Source organism: Giraffa tippelskirchi, chromosome 6 (assembly GCF_054371585.1).
Source record: "Giraffa tippelskirchi isolate mGirTip1 chromosome 6, T2T-mGirTip1v1.2.pri, whole genome shotgun sequence".
NCBI classification, from domain to species: Eukaryota; Metazoa; Chordata; class Mammalia; order Artiodactyla; family Giraffidae; genus Giraffa; species Giraffa tippelskirchi.
The window spans coordinates 137,356,514-137,376,644 of NC_137280.1; the positions used below are offsets into that span (position 1 = coordinate 137,356,514).

Consider the following 20,131-nt stretch of genomic DNA (forward strand, 5'->3'; position numbering starts at 1 on the left):
TGACTGTGAACCAGTCATACTTCCATCCTCTTTATGTGCTTATTTGTTGTTGTTCTTTAGTCGCTCAGTTGTGTCTGACTCTTTTGCAAGGTGGACTGTAGCCCACCAAGCTCCTCTGTCCATGGGATTTCCCAGGCAAGAATACTGGAGTAGGTTGCCATTTTCTTCTCCAGGGGATCTTCCCCAGCCAGGGATTGAACCTGAGTCTCCTGCTTGGCAGGTGGATTCTTTACCACTGAGCCACCAAGGAAGCCCCTCTTTATCTGCAGGTTGATAGCAATCAAAAGATGAAACATAATTCTGTTTTGTTGTTTTGTTCAGCTTTACAAGATATACTGAAGGGACTTCTCTAAATGGAAAAGAAAAGGCGTCAACTAGAAATACGAAAATTGCTAAAGGAAAAATCTCACTGTTGTGTTTTGTAATAAGCACTAGAAAATGGAGGCTTCTTTAACCTAGCCGTAGTTAACATCTGTACTCTTATTAGCCTTGTGGTTTGATGAAAGATAAAATTCAAAATGTTGCTGGGGAAGAGAGAAGTACCAAAGACAGAAGAGACGGGGGTTGACAGTGACTGGCAGGGAAGAGCTGGTGCAGGATCTGGAAGGCCTGAGGCTTGGACCTGATTTAATCATCACCCCATATGTTGAGGGGCTGTAAGGACTATGGAGACTTCCCCAGTGGCTCAGATGTTAAAGCGTCTGGCCGCAACGCGGGAGACCCGGGTTTGATCCTTGGGTCGGGAAGATCCCCTGGAGAAGGAAATGGCAACCCACTCCAGCACTCTTGCCTGGAAAATTCCATGGACGGAGGAGCCTGGTAGGCTACAGTCCATAGGGTTGCAGAGAACTGGAGACGACTAAGTGACTTCACTTTCTTTCTTTAAAGGACTATGGAAGTAGGAGGGGAACCAAGGGAACAGACTCAATAAGGATGGGATGAGTACTGACCAGAAAGAAAGGAGGCAACTGGTTCTCCCAAAAGATTCAGAAATGATGAGCAGTGAGGGGAGCAGGGATGATGGCTCCTTGAGCACCCAGAAGAGGTCCCATTCCCATCACTTTTAAGCAGTCTTATTGATGTATAATTTACACGCCATAAATTTCACTCATTTAAAGTGTATATCCCATGACACTTTAAGCTGATAAATTGTGACTCTGACAAGATTTAGGAGTAGTAAGAAGCAAAGACCGTGAGATGGGTACAGGAGGTTGGTAGAGGGACAAGCATTTTTTTTTTTTTTTTTTTTACTGTCTCTACTCCCTCAAAAGCTAATAGTTCAGCCCTCATTGGACCCTCTTCCTCTAGGCCTGCTCTTGCCCACCGGTTCTCTGCACGATGTCAGAATGTTGCTCTTAGTCAGCTCACAGGATGTTCATAACAGCTCGATGCTGGAAATCCCTTTGGGAAGCCCATGGAAATCTGGGAGATTTGAGGTTTGTTCCACTTGAACTTTCTTCTAGACAAGAATCTCTGGATGGAATCAAGAGGTCTGGGTTCTAGGCCAGTTTACAGTGTAAGCTGGGGAGCATTCTTCCCCTTCAGGTTCCCCATGTGAACAGTGAGAAGGTCAAACTGGGCAGCTTCCAAGTCCTTTCAACTCTGCAAATATGACATTGGGTTATTCCATTCCTTTTGTCCTGAATATCCAGACTGAACCCAGGAGGATGGTGAGGGTAAAATTGGAGATGGCAAGATGACAGCTGTGGTCCATGGGATGAATTTTTTCCCTGTGAAAAGCCAGCTACATACATGGGGAGAAGCCTGTGTTACCTCTGTCCACCCTGCCTTAATAACATATACTCTTCACACCCTACCCAGGCAAGCAACTGTAAAAATACTCAGTAAGAACTCCTGCAAAGTCAGATTGGGCCCTACTAAAAGGCACAACAAGAAGGAAGAGCTCTGTGATGGCCAAGTGGGAAGAAAGGAGACTGCAGTCTGCTATGACTGGCTTAGATCAACTCTTCACATCCCTATGATGTCCGAGATTAAGATCTGAGTCTGTGCTTCCACATTCATCTTTCTATAAATGCCCTTCTTCTAATGAAACATTTATGTCCATCATCCAGAGACTAAAAACCAAACATCTCAACTCAAACTTCATGGCCCCTCAGGACACTACTGGCCAGACCTCTCTGCCTTGACTCCCATGATTAATCAATTGCTTCACTGATCAAATTGATTGATTAACTTACCATATTTTTGAAATATCTACCCTGTGTCAGTCTCCCTGCTAGTTACTAAGAATCTGGATCCATGAATTAGGCATCAACATGATCTTTGGTACCTATTTATTTTCAGCCCAGCTTACTCTGTCCTTTAGGCCACTCTGCCTTCCCACTGGTAATTGAGTCTTGGACCTAAACCCGTTCTACCTTAGGCTGCATTTTCAGTGTTTACCGCAAAGTCCACTCAGGCAGTGGCTTTAACCATCTAGAGAGTATCAAAAAGAAAAACTCACTTTCTCTAACAGCACATGACAGAACCTCTAAAAGTCAAAATACCACATCTTCCCTGTATTCTCTACTTTGTATACATTCTGGGAGACATCCGAATACTCCCTTTTCCTGTGCATAAATGAGCAGCTGTGGAATCAGCATGGATTACGAGTTTTCCTTCTTTTTGAAGGAGTTGCATGGGAGCAGGACTTGTCGCATTGGGGTGATGTACTTGCTTCAGATGTATAATGAATGGTATCCTGTTGGGAATGGCTTGATAGCAGCTGACAGCACTTGGCAAAGGATTTTTCATGAACTATGGTGTGAAATCACCACTATGCCAAGAGTAGAGTCTTTATGAGCAACTGGAGATCAGGGACTAAAGAAAATAGTTTTGTGTTGCAGAATGGGGTTTTACAGGGAACACGAAGTGGAGGGAACCCAAGGTCCCAGAGCCATCTTTGTTCTGCCATTTGCTAGTCATAAGGCCTCGCTTAACTCCATTTCATGTTCCAAGATTTGCCTCATGATGCCTCCTCTAAGAAGCCTTCCTTACCCACTCCTTCTTCCCACAGTCTGATCAGGTGGACCTCCTGTGTGCTTAAGTAGTGTCTATTTTCTTCAGCTATCACACCATAACATAATAGTTATACAAATACCTCCCTCTCTCACTATATCTTGTAAGTACAGTAGAGTGATTAAGGACACAATTATCAGGCAGCCATGGTTGCAATTCATTGTTCTGCTGTCTTCTGGCTGTGTGAAATAATATACTTTTCAGAAGGCTGCTGTAAGGATTAAGGATATATAAAGCAAGTAACACAGAATATAACTGAAAGCTAATAAAGCTGCTGTCTTTTGTTTTTGTCTGTATTCTATAGCCATAATGCAATACAATGCCTGGTACACACTGGCAAAGCCTGTGGTGGTAATGATGGTGATGCAGTGATAGTGGTGGTGGTGGCAATGCTGGTGATGAATGATATGGTGGTGATGGTGGTGATGAATGATATGGTGGTGATGGTGGTAGTGAAGAATAATATGACGGTGATGATGGTGGTGAGGAATGATATGGTGATGATGGTGGTGGTGATGAATAATATGAAGGTGATGATAGTGGTGAGGAATGATATGGTAGTGATGGTGGTGGTGATGAATAATGTGGTGATGATTGTGGTAACAAGTGATATGATGATGATGCTGGTGATGACACTAGTGATGAGTGATGTGGTGGTGGTGATGGTGATGGTGGCAATGTTGTGAGAGTGGCGGTAGTGATATTGTAATGATAGCAGCAGTGGTATGATAATGGGGATAATGGTAATGTGGTGATGGCAATGATGCTGATGTTATTATGGTTGTAGTAATCATATGTAAGGATAATAAAATCGGCAGCTAACACTGAGAGCTTATTGCACGTCAGGCACTGTATTAAGTACTTGCATATATCTGATTTCATCCTCTTGATATATCTTCCAGATACTAGTATCTTCTTTCTTTAAGAGAATGAAATAAGGTTTCAGAAGTTTAGTCATGTGCCTGAGATCCTATATTTAAGAAATTAAGACAAAGTCAGAATTTGACACAAGCTGTGTAATATCACCACATAGATGCAAAATACTCAACTACCGATTATTTGGAGAAAAGAAGGAAGGAAAAGAGAGAGGGAAGGAAGAAAGAATTGGTTTGGGTTTTGATCTTGGGATTTTTTTCTGAAAATGAAGATAGTAATTCTTGCTTTTATGAAAATCAAATGAAATAGAGGATATCAAAGGCCCTGAAAACCATCTAGTTCTCTCTGTGTATAGAGATCAAATTGACATTGTGCTCTGAGACATTGCTGGCATTGTGAATTCTGTAAAAAAGTTTATATACAAATATATTGTCTCGAGACTTCCCTTGTGATTCAGTGGTTAAGACTTTGCCTTCCAGGGGGTGAGTGTTTGATCTCTGGTCTGGGAGTTAACATCCCACATGCCTTGGGGCCAAAAATCCAAAACATAAAATAGAAGCAATATTGTAACAAATTCAATACAGACTTTAAAAACGGTCCACATCAAAAAAAGTCTTGAAAAAATCATATAGTCTGTCAATAATTTTTTTTTAACTTCTTCTTTCACAAACAAACAAACAAGACCAAATGAGCATCAGCAGCAGCTCCATAATTAATCACTCAACCACTCAACAAATATTCAACTCTAGGCACGGAGAGTATAGTAAGCAAAACAGAATGAAGTTCCTGCTCTGAAAACAATGCTGAAGAGCTGACCCCTGGGGCACGGGGATTAGGGGTGTCAAACCCTCCCACAGCCAAAAAGTCACAGATAACTTGAGTCCCCCAAAACATAACTCCTAATAGCCTACTATTGGCCAGAGCTTAAACAATTGATTAATATACATTTTGTATGTTATATTTATTATATATTGTATTCTCACAATAAAATAAGAAAAGAAAATGTTAATAAGAAAAGCATTAAGAAAAGGTACGTATAGGTATTTATTGAAAAAAGTCCCCATATAAGTGGACCCACCCAGTTCAAATCTGTGTTGTCTGAGAGTCAACCATATTATAAATTTCAAAGTTGCTCATAGACAAGATCTTAATTGTTCCCACCACAAAAAAGAATTGGTAATTAGGTGGTGTAACAGAGGTTTTAACTAATACCACAATACCACTGTAATATATAAAAGTGTCAAATCAATACACTGTACACATTAAATTTAATACTAAGCTATATACCAATTATATCTCAATATAAATAAAAATAATATAAAATTCCTTGTTCTCATGGAGGCCTCAGTCTAATGACAGACAACAGTATAAACAAGAAGAATATATAGTGCTATAGTGGAAAATAAAGCATGGAGGGACTAGGGAGTGTGGGATTGGGGAGTGTCATGCTTTTAAATAAGGGAGTCAGGGAAAGCCTCTGATAAGTTAGCATTTGAGCAAAGCCTGGAGGAGGTGAGTCAGGGAGCTGTGCTGGGGAAGAGTGTTCTATATCCCAGAAGACAGTTTAAAAGTAAAATTAGGAATATTCAGAAACAATGAGCTCACTGCAGAGCAAATGCTGGGAATGAGCTAATGCCGGAACCCCAAGGTCTGCTCCCAGTGGCATAATGAAGAGTGGAATTCAGTGTTTCCCCTAGTAACCTCCCTAGCACTGGTCCTGAAGCCTCAGGCAAGATGTGATGTCATGGAGGGGACAGACCATTACCGTAGCATGGTTCCCTGGGCAACAGGCCGTGGGCTGGAGAGAAGTGACGTCTACTCACCACTCAATCATCCATGCACAAGAGGATGCTAGATGGGTCACCTGAGCCCATGGCCTTTTCACTCCTCTGAGTGAGGAAAGACAAAATCAGGGCTTCTCATCACATCGAAAGGAACAGGATTAGTCCAGCCCAGCTCCACAGGGGTCTATAATGAGATCAACACTGTTTATTAAAACCTATAATGATATGAAATGAAGCTAGCTGTATACTACTCAGATTTATGGTTGATGCCAAATTACACAGAATTGCAAGCCCAGGAGAAGATGATGAGAGAAATTATCAACTGGAATGAAGTGCTTAGAGGAATAGGTAAACAGTCCAGAGAAGATTTTTAATTTAGATAAACCTAAGAAGAATCTCTGAAGGTTCCAAGGTCAGGAGGAGAAGAGAGAGGAAAAAATAGCTACTCAGGTGGAAGAGACACAGCAAGGGTTCTGGGAAGGTTGTCGGTGGCAATGGGACCAATATCATGATAAATTCATAGGAAATGAAATCACTGGAAAATATGACTTCTCTGGGAATCCACAGAGCCATGGGATAGTATGTGGAATAGAGCACCAAACTGGGAGCTTGGAGGCTGGAGTTCAAGTCAACGAGGAACTGGCTCTGTGACTGGGGAAAACCTTTTGATATTTCTGATCTTTAGCTTCCTCTTCTGCAATGATCTATGATGCGGCTCTCAGCCCAATATCGTTGGTTCTCTTACATTTAAGAGGATGTCATGAGCTCAGAGGAGACTCAACCCATTCCAGCAGACCTGGATGGGACTAGCAAAAGATACAGGCTCATGGCAGAGGCCCCGCAGAAAAGCAGTCATTTGGGAGATGGACAAAGCTCCAGTCCTCCTTAGAGACACTGAAAGAAATTTAAAGGTTGCAGAATCAAGAAAGGATGGTGGATATGAAGGCACAGTATAACTGGGCTGTACTGAGACTGCAGAGATAATAAAAGGGAAGATTGAGCTAAAATAGTTCAGAGGTGTAGGTAATGCAGGATGATGGTGGTGCTAAGTAAGACAAACTACAGGCTGGGTGCTTTTCAGAAAAGGGGTGACGTTTGGGTGACTTTAAGATGGTATGGCAGTCTAAGATGCATGGACAGCTATGTTCTGGACCACAGCCACATATCCATTTCAGAATCTGCCAAAGGAGATTTGCAAAGAAGAGCATCTCAGAGAAAGAACGTCAAGCTCATCACAGTTGCTCAGGTCTTTGGTTAGTTATCACTTCAGCAACATGGGAGCGAACGACATGCTAAGCTGGGTCTGCAGGGGTCAGCAAACTTTTTCTGTAAAAGGCCAGATGGTAAATATTTTTGGCTTTGTGGATCACCGGATCTCAGTTGCAACTATTCAACTCTGCTGTTGGATAGTGAAAACAGCCATAGACTATACGTAAATGAATGGATATGGCTGTATTCCAGTACAACTTTTACAAAAGGAGGCAGCCTGATTCAGCCTGCACACCATAATCAGTCAACTCATGTTTAAATGCATGATGGCCCCACCTCATAGCTGATGTGTTCTCATCTGTATCCTGAAATCTGTTCCCTTTTATGAATAATTTTTTCCTATCACAGAAGAGAGTGAAGACGGAAGAGCCCTACTCCAGTAGGTGTACTAAAGAATGGAATCACTTGTTGAGCCATGTGTCACTAGAAATGTATTTCAACATGAGAAAAATCCCAGGTGTTCAATATGGTCATTGGTGTGTGATGATGAATCTATAGAACATTAGATGCTTGTATGAGTGATGCGTTTGAGACAGATTCACCGAGGTGGAGGCAGGTTTTGACTTCCTCCAATGAGGAAGAGTTGTAGAAACAGACTCTCAAGCTCAGAGGACAGATATTTGAAGGAACATCAGGGAAAAGAGAGAGGAAAGTTAGATGGATGAAAGTCATAAGGAACTCTGTTATGGCAGGTTGTAACAGGATGATGCATTGGGTGCTTTATAGTTTAGAAAATATTTTAGGAAGGACTTTCTTGACTTACTGATCAGAAGATGTAACGGCATTTCTCATAGGTGCCCCAAATATGGAGGAATTCAATTAATAAGTAGGCATAATGATAATTTATGCTTACAATAACACAATAGGAATTCATCCAGAAGCAACCAATTGTGAGGCACAATGCCAATGCTTCATGCATCACTATATCTTCACATCAGCCAAGGGAAGCACATATGAGAAGCACTTTACAAGTGAAGAAACTGACAGTCAAGCTTGGTAGCTGACTCAAGGAAACACAATTCATAATCAGTGCCAAAGCTCAGCCCTGAATTCCCATCCAACCCCATAGCTAACCCCTTAGTCGCCACCCTTTCCTACTCCATGGCTACAGCACTCCTTCATTAGTTGATATGTTCAAGTGACAACTCAGTGTTTGGATGACTTCAGTGACCTACAAGGATCCTTTAATCCTTTGATCCTTTAAATCAAACTTTCAGTGTGGTTGAAGGGCAGGGAACTAAATTATCAAAATGTATAAGCAGAGATAGAGATCAGAATGTAATATCCACAAAGGAAAGGTCCTTATTTGTTTTATCCACAGTACTGTTTCTACCATTTAGTTGTGTCTGATAAATATTTGAATCAAAAAATCAATGCATAAACACTTGGGATTACTTCTCTGTTTAGTATTAAAAACCTCATAACCATTTAGCCCAGCAATTTTATGCCTCATACTTTTCTCTCTTTTAACCACATAGGCTAATACCCTGGGCATGGTGGGCATTTAATGAGTATTAGCCAATGATGAAGAATAACAGCTGACTCTGAATATGTCAAGTGCTATACAGCTGCAGAGGGCTTCCCAGGTGGCTCAATGGTAAAGAATCCACTTGCCAGTGAAGGAGATGTGGGTTCGATCCCTGGGTCAAAAAAGATCCCCTGGAGAAGGAAATGGCAACCCACTCCAGTATTCTTGCCTGGAAAATCCCATGGACAGAGGAGCCTGGTGGGCTACAGACCTTGGGTCGCAAAAGAGTCGGACATGACTGAGTGACTGAACAACAAAAACAACAATGTAACTATAGTAATCAATTACAATTAACCACCTTTTATCCCCTCCAGCTTCCATGATAGATGCAGCTACTACTTACTCTCTTTGTGTTGGAGCTCAACCTTTTTCTCTCCTATTTATGGATCCAGGGTAGAAAGTAAATCAGAGAGGAATATGCTAAAAATATGCTCTGATTCATAAATGGTACCTTGGTGGAAACCTTGTTGATTATATTAATAATGATGGGTTACTCGTAACACAGTTTACAGCTATTGACAGAAAAGCTGGTAGGACTTTTATGTGACTCCATGTGGCAGAGCTCAGCAGACCTATAGGAGAATCAGGGTAAGAGCTGGGGAAGATGTCATCACAGAACCATCCAAAGAATGAATGGGCAGAGAGGCAAAGTCATGAGCTCCCAGACCTCAGATATACTGAAGCAGAGGTAACCAGGGGTGAGGTTTAGAGAGGACAGTTACGTTGTGGTCAGGCACATCATCACTAAAATCCCTTTAAAATATAAACTTCTTGGATTTTTTAAGTCCTGCCTCAGTTTACTATGACATTATCCTTTGGTAAACAAAACCTTTCTGTAAAACTTTTTATCAGAATCTAATAAATATCACTTGCTTAACTTTTTTCTCCTCCTTGAACAGTCTCAACCTTTGTCAGGACCCCAGTCTATGGCAGATGTATTCTTCCCCTGCATTAAGAGTGCAATGATTTTTAACTAATGAAGTTCATTCTATGTCACACAACATAAGCTCATGAGTGCAGACAAGAGAACTGCCATGACAATCGGTACATAAGAATTAGTCCAGCACTATCTTTTCAATCCTGGATTGTGCTGGAATGACTTGAGGTGGGGTCTAGCCATGAGGGTTTTTTATTTTTTTTATTTTTTTTATAAATTTATTTATTTTAGTTGGGGGCTAATTACTTTACAATATTGTAATAGTTTTTGCCATACATTGACATGAATCAGCCATGGGTTTACATGTGTTCCCCTTCCTGGACCCCCCACCCACCTCCCTCCCCATCCCACCCTTCTGGATCATCCCATTGCCCCGGCCCTGAGCCCTTGTCACATGCATCGAACATGGAATGGTGTTCTGTTTCACATATGATAATATATATGTTTCAATGCTATTCTCCCAGAACGTCCCACCCTCACCTTCTCCCTCAGAGTCCATAAAATTGTTCCATGCATCTGTGTCTCTTATTCTGTCTCGCATATAGGGTTATCGTTACCATCTTTCAAATTCCATATATATGCATTAGTATACTGTATTGTTGTTTTTCTTTCTGGCTTACTTCACTCTGTATAATGGGCTCCAGTTTCATCCATCTCAGTAGAACTGATTCAAATGTATTTTTTTTAATGGCTGAGTAATATTCCATTGTGTATATGTACCACAGCTTCCTTATCCATTCGTCTGCTGATGGACATCTAGGTTGCTTCCATGTCCTGGCTATTGTAAACAGTGCTGCGATGAACACTGGGGTACACGCTTCCATGAGGGCTTTTTAAAGCCGTCTTGATTCTGAAACACAGTCCTGAAATGGGATGTGATTATTTTATTTTCACAGTAGCCTGTAAGGTGAATGTGTTATCCTAATTTTACTTAGAAGTAAACTGAAGCTCAGAGACCAGTGGTCTGTGTGATTGGAGGTACAGCAGTAGTTGGGAGAAGATCTGGGACTAAAAATCCATAACAGCTTTCTGCAGATACAAAAATCTCCCTACCAGGGAGATTTATATAACTTTTTATATAACACTATAACTTCAGGACTTATTTGGAGATTGTTAATTATTGATTATGTGTACAGGTTCATGTGTAATTATAATAAAAACAGCATTCTTTTAAAAATACATGAGTGATACATGTTTATTGTAGGGGAAATATAAAATATAGCTAAGAAAAAGGGGAGAAAGCTAAGTACCTATCATTACACAACTCTGAGATAACCCTTTTAATATGTTGATACAAATCATTTTAGACTTTCTATCCATTTACTGGGTTTTTAAAATTAGTTCATAAGACTAGGATCAAGGTGTATGTAAAGGTTTTCACTCTTAAACATTCACCCTCTGTATTACGAGCATCTTACATGCCAGCAAGTAGATACCGTGTGCCTGTTAGGATGGCTATCATCAAAAAGACAAGGGATAACAAATGCTAACAAGGATGTGGAGAAAAGAGAACACTTGGGCACTGCTGGTAGGAATGTCAATTGGTACAGACACTATGGAAAACAGTTTGGAGTTTCCTCAAAAAGTTTAAAATAGAACTACCATATGATCCAGCAATTCCACTTCTGGGACTACATCCAAAGGAAAAGAAAACACTATGTCAAAGAGGTATCTACACCTCCATGTTCAGAGCAGCATTATTTACAGTATCCAAGGCATGGAAAAACCTAACTGTCCACTAGGATGAATGGATAAAGAAGCCAGCCGTGGCTTAATTATACAATGGAATATTATTCAGCCATGGAAAAGGAGGAAACTCTCCATTTGTGACAATCTGAATAGATCTTGAAGGTGTTACACCACAGGAGATAAGCCAGATAGGAAAGACAAACACGTTGTGATCTCCCTTGTATGCTGAATCTAAACAAACAAACAAGCAAAAAAAAAAAAAAAAACTCTTAAAAAAAGAGATTTGCAGTTAGCAGAGGCAGGGGGTGGGGTGGAGGAATTGGATGAAGGTGGTCAAAAGATACAAACTTCCAGCAAGGTAAACAAGATCTGTGGCTGTAACGTATTGTATAACATGATGGCTATAGTTAACACTGCTTTATGGTATTTGAAAGTTGTTAACAGACTAGATCCTAAGACTTCCCATCACAAAAAAAACACCACATTCATTTTTTGTATCTATATGGGATGATGAACGTTAAATAAACTTATTGCGGTAATCATTTCACCACATATGTGAATATGTAAGTCAAGTCATTATACGGTACACCTTAAACTTGTACAGTGCTGTAATGTCAACTATATATCAAAAAAAAAAAACAAAAAATTTTTTAAAAGCACATATTCTCACTAATAGCAAGAGTTCCAGAAAAGCATCTATTTCTGCTTTATTGACTATGCCAAAGCCTTTGACTGTGTGGATCACAATAAACTGTGGAAAATTCTTCAAGAGATGGGAATACCAGATCACCTGATCTGTCTCTTGAGAAATCTGTATGCAGGTCAGGAAGCAACAGTTAGAACTGGACATGAAACAACAGACTGCTTCCAAATAGGAAAAGGAGTACGTCAAGGCTGTATATTGTCACCTTGATTACTTAACTTATATGCAGAGTACATCATGAGAAATGCTGGGCTGAAAGAAGCACAAGCTGGAATCAAGATTGCTGGGAGAAATATCAATAACCTCAGATATGCGGATGACACCCCCCTTATGGCAGAAAATGAAGAACTAAAGAGCCTCTTGGTGAAAGAGGAGAGTGAAAAAGTTGGCTTAAAGCTCAACATTCAGAAAACAAATATCATGGCATCTGGTCCCATCACTTCATGGCAAATAGATGGAGAAATAGTGGCAGACTGTTTTTCTGGGCTCCAGAATCACTGCAGATGGTGATTGCAGCCATGAAATTAAAAGACGCTTACTCCTTGGAAGGAAAGTTATGACCAACCTAGACAGCATATTAAAAGGCAGAGACATTACTTTGTCAACAAAGGTCCGTCTAGTCAAGGCTATGGTTTTTCCAGTAGTCATGTATGGATGTGAGAGTTGGACTATAAAGAAAGCTGAGTGCTGAAGAATTGATGCTTTTGAACTGTGGTGTTGGAGAAGACTCTTGCGAGTCCCTTGGACTGCAAGGAGATCCAACTAGTCCATCCTAAAGGAGATCAGTCCTGGGTGTTCATTGGAAGGACTGATGTTGAAGCTGAAACTCCAATACTTTGGCCACCTCATGTGAAGAGTTGACTCATTGGAAAAGACCCTGATGCTGGGTAGGATTGGGGATGGGAGGAGAAGGGGACGACAGAGGATGAGATGGCTGGATGGCATCACCGACTCGATGGACATGGGTTTGGGTAAACTCTGGGAGTTGGTGATGGACAGGGAGGCCTGGCATGCTGCTATTTATGGGGTCACAAAGAGTCAGACACGACTGAGTGACTGAACTGAACTGAATAGTCGATTATAGAATTCCTTCATGTACTAAAGCATAATATGTCCAACGGAATCTTATTGTTAGATGTCTGACATTTGTGGATTTTTAAAACAACATACTTAAGTGAGCAGCATACAACTTACCAAAGCTCAAAAATGGAATGTTTAGGTAATAAGCAGTTCTGATGAACATAAAGATGTAGCATTCAGTTAACCCCTCCTCAATCCAGTTGGATAACTGAGGTGGAACGTACACATTAACGACCCTCCCCCATTCATATCACTGTTGAATGACAGGTGTGACCAGCACTTTGATGCGTGAGTAGTCAGGCTCACTGAGTTCACTTTCAGGTTTGAAATTGAGCTCCATACAATACCAGGACATTATTACTCATGGGTTCTTGAGACTTCCCTGCCTACTCCAAGAGCAGAAGATCTCTGAGGTTAGCAGTCAGCACGGAATTTTCATCAGGAAAAGGATGGGAAGTCATTAATTCAAACCCTGGAAAAATCTGATGTTTGCCTAGAAATAACAAGAGAATCAGATTAGAGCCCAGGAGAAAAGTGTCATAAACTTGAGAAAGATCCAGGTGACAAGGGTATGTTGGAAGTATGAGATCAGAAAAGCAGAGTTCTAAGAAATTCAGGGTAATCACATCCAAAAAGTGGGCAAATGTGATCAAATCATGGACTCTGGTATGTTTGGAGAAGAAAATGAATCTGGCCTCTTTTCAAGAAGTTGTCAGAAAACAAATTTGCCAGTCCATCCATTTATAGAATAAAAGGGATGCTCTAAGTGATCCCACAATTCCCAGAACATCTTTTCCTTCCTTACTATGAGGTTCAGGAGAGACATCAGGGTGGTTAGTAAAGTGCCTTGAGGTCTACAATTCTTGACCTGGCTTCATCCCTCTCTGTGCAACTAAGAAAATTCTTTCCTCTGTCTATTCTGGTTTTCTAGCCATTGAATAAGAAGTAGAGAGGTATTATAGTATACACTTCAAGAATTCCAGGTCTACCAGTTACTAACTATAAAACTGGATTTCTTCTTTACTTTCTTTCCACTCTTCAAAATTTCCCAGTCCTTGAAATAGAGATTAAAATATGTATAAGACTGTACTGAGTATTAAAACAAAATGAGGTATATAAAAAGCTTAGCTTAGGACCCATGACACAGTGGATGCTCAATAATTACAGGGGTTGGCAGCTGTTTCATTTTCTTTGTTCCTTCCTAGCTCCAAAGTATTATTCTATGACAGGTGTTAGAGGCATATAGCGATACTAGATACGTTCATTGCATCCAAAGAGTTACAGCCCACTGTGGGGAGCAGACATGTAAACACAGCTGTATGGGAAGATCAAGAAGAGAGCTGCATAAATGAGGAAGAGGTGATGTATCCTCACCATGGGGGAGGGGGCAGGCTTCATAGGGGAGGCATCCATGGAGTGGGTGCCAAAAGATAAAAAATTTATGGCAGAGTAGGAGTAGACGTACTCAGATAAGAAAGTAAAAGGCACAAGTGGATGGATTGTTACTATTATTGTTTCAGTTCAGTTCAGTTCAGTAGCTCAGTCCTGTCTGACTCTGCGACCCCATGAACTGCAGCACAACAGGCTTCCCTGTTCATCACCAACTCGCGGAGTTTACCCAAACTCATGTCCATTAAGTTGGTAATGCCATCCAGCCATCTCATCCTCTGTCATCCTCTTCTCCTCTCACCTTCAATCTTTCCCAGCATCAGGGTCTTTTCAAACAAGTCAGCTCTTTGTATAAGGTGGCCAAAGTATTGGAGTTTCAGCTTCAACATCAGTCCTTCCAATGAACACCCAGGACTGATCTCCTTTAGGATGGATCAGTTGAATCTCCTTGCAGTCCAAGGGACTCGCAAGAGTCTTCTCCAACACCACAGTTCAAAAGCATCAATTCTTCAGCACTCAGCTTTCTTTACAGTCCAACTCTCACATGCATACATGATTACTGGAAAAATCATAGCCTTCACTAGATGGACCTTTGCTGGCAAAGTAATGTCTCTGCCTTTTAATATGCTGTCTAGGTTGGTCATAACTTTCCTTCCAAGGAGTAAGCGTCTTTTAATTTCATGGCTGCAATCACCATCTGCAGTGATTTTGGAGCCCAGAAAAACAAAGTCTGCCACTATTTCTCCATCTATTTGCCATGAAGTGATGGGACCGGATGCCATGATATTTGTTTTCTGAATGTTGAGCTTTAAGCCAAGTTTTTCACTCTCCATTTTCACTATCATCAAGAGGCTCTTTAGTTCTTCTTCATTTTCTGCCGTAAGGGGGGTGTCATCCGCATATCTGAGGTTATTGATATTTCTCCCAGCAATCTTGATTCCAGCTTGTGCTTCTTCCAGCCCAGGGTTTCTCATGATGTACTCTGCATATAAGTTAAATAAGCAGGGTGACAATATACAGCCTTGACGTACTCCTTTTCCTATTTGGAAGCAGTCTGTTGTTTCATGTCCAGTTCTAACTGTTGCTTCCTGACCTGCATACAGATTTCTCAAGAGGCAGGTCAGGTGATATGGTATTCCCATCTCTTAAAGAATTTTCCACAGTTTATTGTGATCCACACAGTCAAAGGCTTTGGCATAGTCAATAAAGCAGAAATAGATGTTACTATTATTGGTTAGTTCCTTCTAATGAACTAATTTTGTTAAGGTGGGAAAAAAATCAGAGTATATATTTACAACTGAACCCAAATCAACTCCTGCTAGAAAATTAAAATTTGGCCCACTTGATCAAAGTAGTCAAAGCCTGGTATGTCTTTGTTTTGCTGCTAATAGTCTGACTTTGAACATATGATGTCATCCATTCTGAAACTCTAAAACGAAGACTGCATTCTTCCTATCCACTTCCATCAGTTGTGGTGAAAATTAACTGAGATAATATAGGATCTACTTAAGAATCATCAGGAAGGCTTGTGAAAGCACAGATTACTGGACCCTGCCTTCACTGGCTCTGATTCAGTAGGTATGAGGTGGAACCCGAGAATTCATATTCCAAACAAGGTCTCAGGCAATGCTGATGTGGCTGTTACAGAGGACTACATTTTGAAAACTGCTACTTTAGGACACTGCATTTTTCTCAGCTATTATTCACAATTGGTTCAAGAGTAATGTAAGTGTTTACTATGTTTTATTTTGCTCTTGCCCCTTTAGAGACTCTACAGAGAGTATGCATAAGTAGAAGACATATTTGCTCTAGCTATCCCTATACAATATTGGCCTTGCTCAGTCATACAGTTAATGAATATGTTGATTTGATTTGTCCGTATATAGCTTCTAGTCTCACTAGAAAGACATCACAAATTTATTAGAATGATAGCATTCACTGGAATAAGATTAAGTCTTTTTCTAGTTTTTTTTTTCCCCTTAGTCATCAAGACTACGATTCTTAAAGGACCTTTTCTTTCTTTTCTCTTAACCTTTGATACAAACTGCGTCCTTAACATGGCTGCTTTCTCTCTTTCTGCTCCTATGACCACATCTCTCAGTAGTCTTAAAGGCCCTCGGTCGGGTGGGATTTTGATTAGTGTTAAGAGGACAGATATTTATGGAACTAGAGTCAGATGGACTCCCCAGGTGGCATTAGTAGTAAAGAATCTGCCTGCCAATGCGGGAAATGCAAGAGACATGGGTTCAATCCCTGGGTTGGGAAGATCCCCTGTAGAAGGAAAAGGCAACTCACTCGAGTATTCTTGCTTGGAGAATCCCACAGACAGATGAGCCTGGCGGCTACGGTCCATGGGGTTGCAAAGAGTTGGACATGAATGAGCACTTGAGCACAGAGCCAGATACCGCCTCCAACATCTGAAACAGGCTTTCTAGCCATCAGAACTCTAAAGCACCTTCAAAATGTTCTTTCTCCCAGAAATGGAGTCTTTGCTTTACACATACTCCCACTGCTATAGCACACCCTTATCTCAGGAAGATTACAGCCAGTCACCATGCTTTCACAGCCCATCCACTTCCTGTACCCCATCTCCTTTCTTGGCCTCTGAGTGTTCATGCTTTACATATCTTTTCCACACTCTGGTCTTTGGACTTCTTTGGAGTGTGACATTTTCCAGGGCCTGGCTTCAGCCATGCCATGGGCATTGCCTCTCCATGATCATGAAGTATTTTAAAGTGTCTGTTTCCTGTTTTAAAGAGGAAAAAGCCATTCTAGTTGCTTCAAGCAACAAGATCAAGAGAAGTTGCTGCACCCTCACTGAAGCAGTTACCGTACGTGTAGTCGCTCAGTCGAGTCCAACTCTTTTGAACCCATGAACTATAGCCCACCAGGCTCCTCTGTTCATGGAATTCTCCAGGCAAGAAAACTGGATTGTCATTCCCTTCCCCAGAGCATCTTCCTAATCCAGGGATCAAATCCCAGTCATTGCAGACAGATTCTTTACCATCTAAAGCAGTTACATCCTCTCTTCAAAATGTGGAATGGTCTGCCTATATGTAGCATGGTGGGACTTCTGGTCTTTCTACACAAAAATCTGTTTTCTGTCTGCCAGAGGTCCCAAATTGGTGTTCCATGGACCGTATTCACCTTGGGTAAAATAGATTTTTGTGTTTTTTTTTTTAAGAAAGGAAAGAAAATTGAATTTGTGACCAGCATTACAAAGAGAGAAAGAGAAAGAATTTCTATAATATTTGGATTCCCAGCTTATCAAAAACATAAAGTTCAGAAGCTCTGTCAGCCTGGACTCCCATTGTTTTTTTTTTGGTGGTGGTGGAAAAAATTTATGTAATATTTGTCCTGTTTTTTTCTTTTTTTCTCATTTATTTTTTTAAAATTTTTAAATTAATTTGTTTTTTTAATTAATTTATTTATTTTAATTGGAGGCTAATTACTTTACAATATTGTAGTGGTTCTTGCCATTCATTGACATGAATCAGCCATGGATGTACATGTGTTCCGCATCCTGAAACCTCTCCCACCTCCCTCCCCATCCCATCCCTCAGCGTCATCCCAGTAGACCGGCCCTGAGCACCCTGTCTCATGCATCAAATCTGGACTGGTGATCTATTTCACATATGGAAATATACATGTTTCAATGCTATTCTCTCGAATCATCCCACCCTCGCCTTCTCCCACAGAGTCCAAAAGTCTGTTCTTTACATCTGTGTCTCTTTTGCTGTCTCACATATAAGGTCATCATTACCATCTTTCTAAATTCCATATGTATGTGTTAATATACTATATTGGTGTTTTTCTTTCTGACTTAACTTCACTCTGTATAATAGGCTCCAGTTTCATCCACCTCATTAGAAAGGATTCAAATGCATTCTTTTTAATAGCTGAGTAATATTCCATTGTGTATATATACCACAGCTTTCTTATCCATTCATCTGTTGATGGACATCTAGGTTGCTTCCATGTCCTAGCTATTGTAAAGACTCTCATTGTTAAAGGCAATACTGAAGGAACCAAGGGCTGTTCACCTCCTTGGGCCCAAGCTCTCTAGTTTGCCACTGTCCATACTGGCTTGTCATTCATTTATATTACCTGCTTGCTTCCTGAAGGTATTGACATTAATTGCTTATTTTTTCTCCTCTTGACAGGCTCACAGACTTGCAAAGTTTGGGAGCTAGAGAAGTTCCTTAGAGCAGGGATTTCCCATCAGATTCACCAAGTAGCCTCTACAAATTCCAATATCCAGGCCGGACCCAATGCTAATTAAGTAAGAATCTCTAGAGTAAGACTAAGACATCAGTATTTTTTCTTAATTCCCCAGATTCTAATATCCACACATATTTGAGAATCAGAACTTTAGCAGTGGTTCCCAATCTTTCTGGCACCAAGGACCGGTTTTATGGAAGACAATTTTTCAATGGAATGAGAGTGATGGGGTGGTTTTGGCATGATCCACAGGCATTACATTTATTGCATACTTTACCTCTATTACTATTACATCAGCTCCACCTCAGATCATCAGGTATTAGATCTCAGAGGTTGGGAACCCCTGCCTTAGAGGGGTTTTCCTCAACATTACTGTGCATATGAATTACCTGGAGAACTTGGACAGTCAGGTTCTAATTCAGTAGGTCTAGGTGAAACCTGAGATCTAGAATTTCCAACAAGCCAAGGCTGCTTGTCCCAAGACAACACTTTACATAGCAAAATCTTAGAGATCCTCTAAGTCCTCTGGTCCTGTTTACAGGTTTAAAGGGATGCCAAAATAATACTGTATTAACATCATATTTAAGTACCTAAACTTAGGAAGAATTTACTCTATTTTTAAGAATTTACTTTTAAAGCCATGAATGATAGTGGTGTCAAGGACATTTCTGTAACAAAGTGGGTGCTTTTCCTCACTGACTTGCATTCTGTTATGACTTCTTAACTACTAATAAAAGAGGCAGGGGTAGGTCTTCATTCAACAGAACATTATTTCACCCCAGTGATTCTCAACTTTTGTGATGGCGGGTAGGGTGGAGATTATAAAATAGATCCTTACTTACCTCTCCCTGTTATTGTTCAAGATCACATAACTATGAATTAGAAGAGCCAATAGGGTTTCCCAAGTGGTGCTAGTGGTAAAGAATCCACCTCCAATGCGGGAAATGCAAGAGTGCAGTTTCGATCCCTGGGTTGGGAAGATCCCCTGGAGTAGGAAATGGCAACCCACTCCAGTATTCTTGCCTGGAAAATTTCATGGATAGAGGAGCCTGATGAACTACGGTTCATGGGGCCGCAAAGAGTCAGACATGACTGAGTGAGCACACACACAAACACACACAGAGTAGCCAATCCACAGAGAAAAATATTGCCATCTGCCTTTGTAATCAGTCTACAACCCTGAAAGTTTCTTTGTTTGATTGAGTTTTAAGTTCTGGCAGCCTCTCTTTCAGGTTTCAGTAAAGCAGTCAGACAGGTCTAATTGCCTGGTTATACAAGTGAACGGAGTAGGTAAATTTCAACAGTTTAATCTGAGGTCTGAAATTGGAAAGTTGAAGCTGGAACACATTCTGGACTTTCTGGAGCCAAAAGATTTCTTTTGGGCTAGCCATTTCTCTGAGCTAAAAACGCCACCATGGTGGATTCATTTTATTTTTTAGATCCATGTTTCTCAAATTATTATCAAGAGGCAGTGTGTATCAGACTCTCTGGAGGCTAGAGTTCATGTTCAGGCCCCATTCCCAGAAATTCTGAATGGGTAAGTCTAGGGTGGGAGCCAGGAACTGATATTTTTAAGAAAATTCATCCACATGAATCTGATGCCAGGGGAGCTCCAGTGTAGAGAAATATGGTCTGTA

The 20,131-nt window shown here is 40.7% G+C and overlaps 2 protein-coding genes across 6 annotated transcripts in view; one reads left to right on the plus strand and one right to left on the minus strand.

The window, feature by feature from the left end:
- The window catches only part of LOC145508725 (uncharacterized), a 617,339-nt gene that overhangs the window by 190,860 nt on the left and 406,348 nt on the right, over positions 1–20,131 (minus strand). The gene's annotated exons all lie outside the window — the stretch shown is intronic.
- The window catches only part of GRIA1 (glutamate ionotropic receptor AMPA type subunit 1), a 337,441-nt gene that overhangs the window by 59,487 nt on the left and 257,823 nt on the right, over positions 1–20,131 (plus strand). The gene's annotated exons all lie outside the window — the stretch shown is intronic.